Consider the following 6,851-nt stretch of genomic DNA (forward strand, 5'->3'; position numbering starts at 1 on the left):
CTCTCTCCATTTTTTGAGATTATCCAAACATAATCTGCTTACACTCATGCTCTCTGTCTATATAAATTCCTTCTAACTGTCCTAATAATGATAAAGTTCTTAGATCATGTGTATTTTCCCCTTTCAGAAATATAAACACTTTTACTTTACTGAGTCCTATCTGATAACTCACATCTACACTTTTATACTTCTCTTAAGTATTATTTTGAATATCAGATTTTCTATGTATCAGTTTTTTTATTTAGAAATGCTTTAAAATCTATTATTTAATTAAATGTCAACCCCCCCCCCCCCCACCAAGAATTGTTATTCTCAGTTAGTATCCTAGCTCTTTGGCCTGCCATAATATAATTTTTTGAATTTTCCAAACCCTCTGCTCATTAAATTTGGAACCTTGTGTGATCCTAATTGTGTCTCCAGGTTATTTGAATTGTTTCTTTCTGGCTGCTTGAAATATTTTCTCCTTGACCTAGGTGCTCTGAAATTTGGTTATAACATTCTTGGGATTTTCATTTTGGGATCTCTTTCTTGAAGTGATTGATAGAGTTTTCCATTTCTATTTTTCCTTTTGGAGCTAAATTATTGGGGCAGTTTTCCTTGTTTATTTCTTAAAACATGATGTCTAAGCTCTTTTTTTTTATCATGGTTTTCAGGTAGGGCAATAATTCTTAATTTTGGTCTTCTTGTTCTAAATTTAATTGTTTTTATCATGAAATAGTTCACATTATCTATACATCAACTTTCACTTGTCCAATTCATATTTTTATGCAATTATTTCCTTCAGGAAGCTTTTGTACCTGTTTTTTCATTTGGCAAGTTCTTCTCTTTAAGGAGTACTTTTCTTTTTTTTTCCTTCTTAAAAATACATTTTAATGGTTATTACCCAATAGCAATTCAACAAATTCATCATGTCTGCTTTACAGAAATAAGTCAAGGACCTATGACCAACCCATGACCTAGAAATTTAGATACTTTTCTGAAGCTCAGAGAAGGGACTATCCTTGACTTCAAGTCTAGGGTTTTACTCATTATGCCAAACTGCTTCTATACCATTTGATTTTTAATACTTATAAATAACAGACAAGGTTATAGTGTGGTATATACCAGACACTGTCACTGGAATGAAGATATATGAGCTTTTAGTCTCAGGGATGCTGATGACTTGTGTGACCTTGATTAAGCCTCTAGGCCTGTCTGAGATTGTTTTGATTATCTGTAAAATGAGATGGATAAAATAGGTAATCTCTAAGGTCCCTTTCAATTCTTGAAGTGTATGGCTCCATAAAAATGTAAGTAATAGTTCATAAAATAAGCTTGAGGGCAAGTAGGTAATATTAACAAATAAGTTCTAAATTTTAATGACTAGACCTTAAAGTCTTGGTTTGAATATTTCCAGTAATGACTGAAGCCCAGCTGCAGCATACTTTGTCTTATCAGTTGTGTGATATTTTGACTTTTTCAGCATTCTAAAGAGAGTATTTTCAGAAATTTGTTTTTCTTTAAAGCACAATCTTCCAAGTATTTTCTTGGATCTCCTTACAAATTTGCTTCTTTAGTACTAAAAAAAAAAGTTCCAAAAAAGATAATGTTCATTATTTTTGTTTGCTTTAGGGGACTTCTGCTTGCCTTTTCAATTTCTCCAAAATATCTTCTGGTGTTGTGGATGCCAAAATCTTTACCACTTTTTCACGAGATTTACCACCCTTATCTAAAATAACATCACTCTTCCTAAGTTCCAGGACCTTGGAAAGATACCGACATAGTTCTGCATTAGCCTCCCCTTCTGATGGTGGTGCAGCAATAGCTACACTTACATTTTCAGTTGTCACATCTGTTATGGCATTTTGTTTGGAGCCAGGTTTGGCATGAATGGCAATTGTGATGGAACCACTCTGACCAACTGCCACAGGTCCAGTGGGAGGAAGTGTTTTCACTGGTTTCTTATTCTGGACTTTCCCCTTCCTGGGCATGCCCACGTTAGCACCCACTCGGGTCTGGCCAGCGCAGCGGCTGAGGTGGCTGAGGCGGCTGAGGCGGAGCATGCACCCCGGCCGTTCTCTGTCCCGAAGTGAAAGAGCCCGGCTCCGAGGCGGCTCTGCGCCTGCCTAAGGAGTACTTATCTTTAGTGAATTTTTGTGCCTCTATTACCATCAGGTCAATTCTGTTTTTTTCTTTTTTTTCCTGAGATAAGTTGTCTTTTTTTTTATCATAAGTTCATCAAAGAAGTTGCTTCAATCTCTTTCCCACAGTTGCTATCACTAGCTGTATTTCCCTCCACCCTATTTCTTCTGACTCTCATTTTTTCCTATTCTCTCTCTCTTTCCTTTGACCCTGTCCCTGCTCAGAAATGTGTTATATCTCAGTACCCCTCCCACAGTCTTCCCTCTCTTCTATCACCTATTCCCTCCCTTCCTTCCCCAATCCATTCCCTCTTATCCCATCCCTTTCAGCTCATTTTTCTCTGGGGTCAGATAGCTATTAACTGTGTATGGTATTTCCTCACTGAGCCATTTCTAATGAGAATGAAGGCTGACTCATTTCCCCTCACCTTCCCCCATTCTACTCCATTATAAAAGCTTCCTCTTGACTCCTATGTGAAATATCTTAGTCCCTTCTTCCTCTCCTTTCCTTTCCTCAAAGTACTGTTCTTTATCACCCATTGACTTCATCTTTTCACTATTTTATACCATTTTATTAAGTTCCTTCCTATGCCTTGTCTATATATTTTCCTTCTAACTGCTCTTATGAATGAGAAAGTTCATATGAGTTATCAGTATCTTCTTCCCATGTAGGAATACAAGCAGTTCAACATAATCCAGTTTCTCATAGTTAGTTTTTCTTGTCCACCCCCTTTATGGTTCACCTGAGTCCTGTACTTGGAGATCAAACTTTCTGTTTAGCTATGGTTGTTTTAATAGGAAAGTCTGAAAGTCTCCTATTTCACTGAACGTCCATCTTTTGGGCGGCTAGGTGGCATCATGGATAGAGCACCGGCCCTGGAGTCAGGAGGACCTGAGTTCAAATCCGGCCTCAGACACTTAATAATTACCTAGCTGTGTGGCCTTGGGCCACTTAACCCCATTGCCTTGCAAAAAACAAAAAACAAAACAAATAAAGAAAGTCCATCTTTTCCCCTGAAAGAGGATGTTCAGTTTTGCTGGGTAATTGATTCTTGGTTATAAACCAAACTATTTTGCCTTCTGGAATATCATATTCCATGCCCTATGAACCCTTAATGTAGATGCTGCTAGATCTATGTAAACCTGACTTATAGAGTCAAGGTAATTGAATTTCTTCTTTATGGCAGCTTTTAGTATTTTTCTCTTTGACCTGGGAGTTCTGGAGTTTGGCTTAATATTCCTGGAAGTTTTTCTTTTGGGATATCTTTCAGGAGGTGACCAGTGAATTCCCTCAGTTTCTACTTTACCCTTTGTTTCTAGGATCTCAGGGAAATTTTGCTGTATTATTTCTTGACAAATGAAGTCTAGGCCCTTTTTTCCTGGTCATGACTTTCAGGTAGCACAATAATTTTTACATTATTTCTTCTGGATTTGTTTTCAAGGTCAGTTGCATTTCCAATGAGATATTTCATATTTTCTTCTAATCCCCTTCTATCACCTATTCCCCCCTTTCCCTCCCCCCATTCCCCCTCATTCCCCTCCCTTTCCTCCCATCATTCTCAGGGCAATATAGATTTCTTCACTCTATTAAGTGTGTATGCCATTTCCTCCCTGAGCCATTTCCGATGAGAATGAAGGTTCACTCATTCCCCCTTGCCTTTCCCCCTCCACTCCACTGAAAAAGCTTTTTCTTGACTCTTAATGTGAAATCTCTCAGCTTCTTCTTCATCTCCATTTCTTTTCTCCCAGTACTTTCCCCCATCTCCCATTGACTCCATCCCTTTACCACATCATACCATTATATTCCGTTCCTTCCTATGTCCTATCTATATATGCTCCTTCCTAACAGCTCTTATAAATGAGAAAGTTCATATGAGTTATCAATATCTTCTTCCTGTGCAGGAATACAAACAGTTCAACATCATCAAGTTCCTCATAGTAAGTTCCTCTCTTCCCCTGCCTCTATGGTTCACCAGAGTCCTGTACTTGGAGATCAAACTTTCTGTTCAGCTCTGGTCCTCTTGATAGGAAAGTTTGAAAGTCCACTGTTTCATTGAAAGTCTATCTTTTCCCTTGAAAGAGGATGTTCAGTTTTACTGGGTAGTTGATTCTTGGTTATCAACCAAGATCTTTTGCCTTCTAGAATATCATATTCCAATCCCTAGGAGCCCTTAATGCCACCAGATCCCATGTAATCCTAACTAGGAGGCTTGGTAGTTGAATTGTTTGTTTCTGGCAGCTTTTAGAATTTTCTCTTTGATTTGGGAGTTTGGGAATTTGGCCTTTCCTGGAAGTTTATCTTTTGGGATCTCTTTCAGGGGGTGACTGGTGAATTCTCTCAATTTCAATTTTACTCTCAGCTTCTAGGATCTCAGGGCAATTTTGCTGTATTATTTCTTGAAAAATCAAGTCTAGGCTCTTCTCCTGGTCATGACTTTCAGATAGCCCAATAATTTTTAAATTATTTCTTCTGGATCTATTTTGAGGTCAGTTATTTTTCCAATGAGATATTTAACATTTTCTTCTAATTGTTGACTTTTTTTGGCAGAGTTTCATTTCTTCCTGCTTTCTTGCAAAGTCATCAGCTTCCTTTAGTTCCATTTTGTATTTGAAGGAGTTATTTTCTTCAGAGATCTTTTTTTATCTCCTTTTCCAGCTGGTCATTTCTGCTTTTTAAGGCATTCTTCTACTCATTTGCCTTTTGTTTTGCTTTTTCCATTAGGCCTAAATTGGTTTTTAACATATTATTTTCTTCAGTATTTTTTTGTATATCTTTCACCAAGCTTTTGATTTGGTTTTCATGATTTTTCTGCATCGCTCTCATTTCTCCTCCCAATTTTTCCTCCACCTCCCTTAATTCCTTTTCAAAGTGTTTTTTTGAGCTCATCCATAGTCTGAGCCCATTTTCCATTTCTCTTGGAGGTTTTGGATATGGAAGCTTCGATTTTGTTATCATCTGAGTATGTGTTTTTATCTTCCATTGAACTAAAGTAACTCTCTATGGTCAGATTCTTCTTTTTCTGTTGTTTTCTCATTTCCTCAGCCCAAGATGAATTTACAGCACTTCCAAGGCTTTGGTTTTGTTTTATTTTTGGGACAACCCACTGGGACCTTTATTCCTCCAAGGTCTTATGCTCTCTAGCCTCTGCTTTGATATGTAGATGACCACAGTACTGCTCTCTACCCTGGGGCTATAAGGAGAGATCCTGCTTGGTTATTTACTATGGAAACCCAAACTACAACCTGGATCTGAGTGTGGGCAAACAGCAGAGTCCTACCCCAGGGAGAGCAGAGAAATCTCTGCAGACTTCTCTTACCATCTCTGGGGGTGCAGGCTGCTTTCTTTCAATTGTTGCTGCAGATTCTGTGGCTGGGCTCCTCACTCCACACGCACCCAGGTGCAACAGAGTTCTTTCACCGCTTCTTCAGGCTGTTGCTGGTGATTTATGAGCTGCACTGGGCTAGGCTTTGCTGGACTGGGCTGTGCTGGGCTGTGCTGGGCTGTGCTGGGCTGCACTGTGGCCACAGCTTTTTTCCAATCCCTGGTCCTGGTGAAACACACCTTTTCTGCAGAACTTCTAAGTCACCTTGGACTGGGAAAATGTATCACTCAGTCTTTTGTGGGTTTTCCCCCTCTAAATTTTGGCTAGCACCATCCTTTGTTTTTTTTGGTGGTGGGGGGGGCTAGGGAATCAAAGTTCTCTGGAAATGCTGCCTTCATGCTGCCATTTTGGCTCCACCCCTCCCATCCTAATCCTTGAATTTTAACTTTATATTAAACTTGAGATCTGTTCACCTTGATTTGGGGAGACAGTCTCCCAAGCTTTAGGCTTTTTAGATACTACTGATTTCAGACCTAGTTCTGAAAGTCTCTTGAGTTTTCTATGCTTCCTAGTCAGTGTGATACAAGAAAGGTGTAATCTCTGCTCTCTTGCTCTAGTTTTTAATCTAGGAAGGGTCCTTGCTCCTTTGAACTCACAAGTGCTTGTGGTTTACTTGGCCTTGGAATTGTGACTAGGTTCCTTGCTTCTATGAAGCCACAGGTAGTATTATTTTTTTCTTTGTTGGAACTGAAGCGCAGACCCCTACTCCCTTGTGACTGACCACAAGTTCGCCTCTACACTCTGAAAGCATGACCTGAACTGCTTATGGCTAGTAGAATTACCAATTAATGCCAACTGCTTCCAGTGCTTTTAAAGGTCCTTAGTAATCTTTTTGTAGCCAGTTTTCTAATCCTCTTACCATCTCTGGACTGATCACTCCTGAAACTGCTGCTGTTGATATACAGTCAACTTTTTATACCTAACTTTTGATAAATGATATTTATAAAACTCAATCTCATAAAAGTCATCCAAAAAGTGTTTCTGAGTTGTCAGACCAAGTCTTGATAGATGGAGGAAGTTACCAATTCTAACATATCATTTTCTTCCTGTTAACTTTTACCATTTTTTTTAATTTTTCCTCGTCTTTTTACTGATGACTTTAGTCAATCAATCAGTCAAGAAGTATTTACTAAATACTTGCTATGAGGAAGATGTATACTTGGTTCTGTTAGGGGGGAGGGATGAGTGTATAGAAATATGGAAACCAAACAGTTTGTACCTTCAAACTTATTTCTACTCTAAAGGACAAAACAACTTTTCCATAAATAAATAGATACAATTTACATAGAATGCAAATACTCAGTCATTCTTTGGAGGAAGAGAGTCAGCCATTAGTAGTCATGAAGGA

At 38.6% G+C, this 6,851-nt stretch overlaps 1 pseudogene; it reads right to left on the reverse strand.

Moving 5' to 3' along the window:
• Positions 1 to 857: 857 nt before the first annotated feature.
• Positions 858 to 2,042, reverse strand: LOC141516242 (UPF0235 protein C15orf40 homolog pseudogene; annotated as a pseudogene).
• Positions 2,043 to 6,851: the final 4,809 nt, after the last annotated feature.

This window comes from Macrotis lagotis, chromosome 3 (assembly GCF_037893015.1).
Source record: "Macrotis lagotis isolate mMagLag1 chromosome 3, bilby.v1.9.chrom.fasta, whole genome shotgun sequence".
Classification (NCBI taxonomy): Eukaryota; Metazoa; Chordata; class Mammalia; order Peramelemorphia; family Peramelidae; genus Macrotis; species Macrotis lagotis.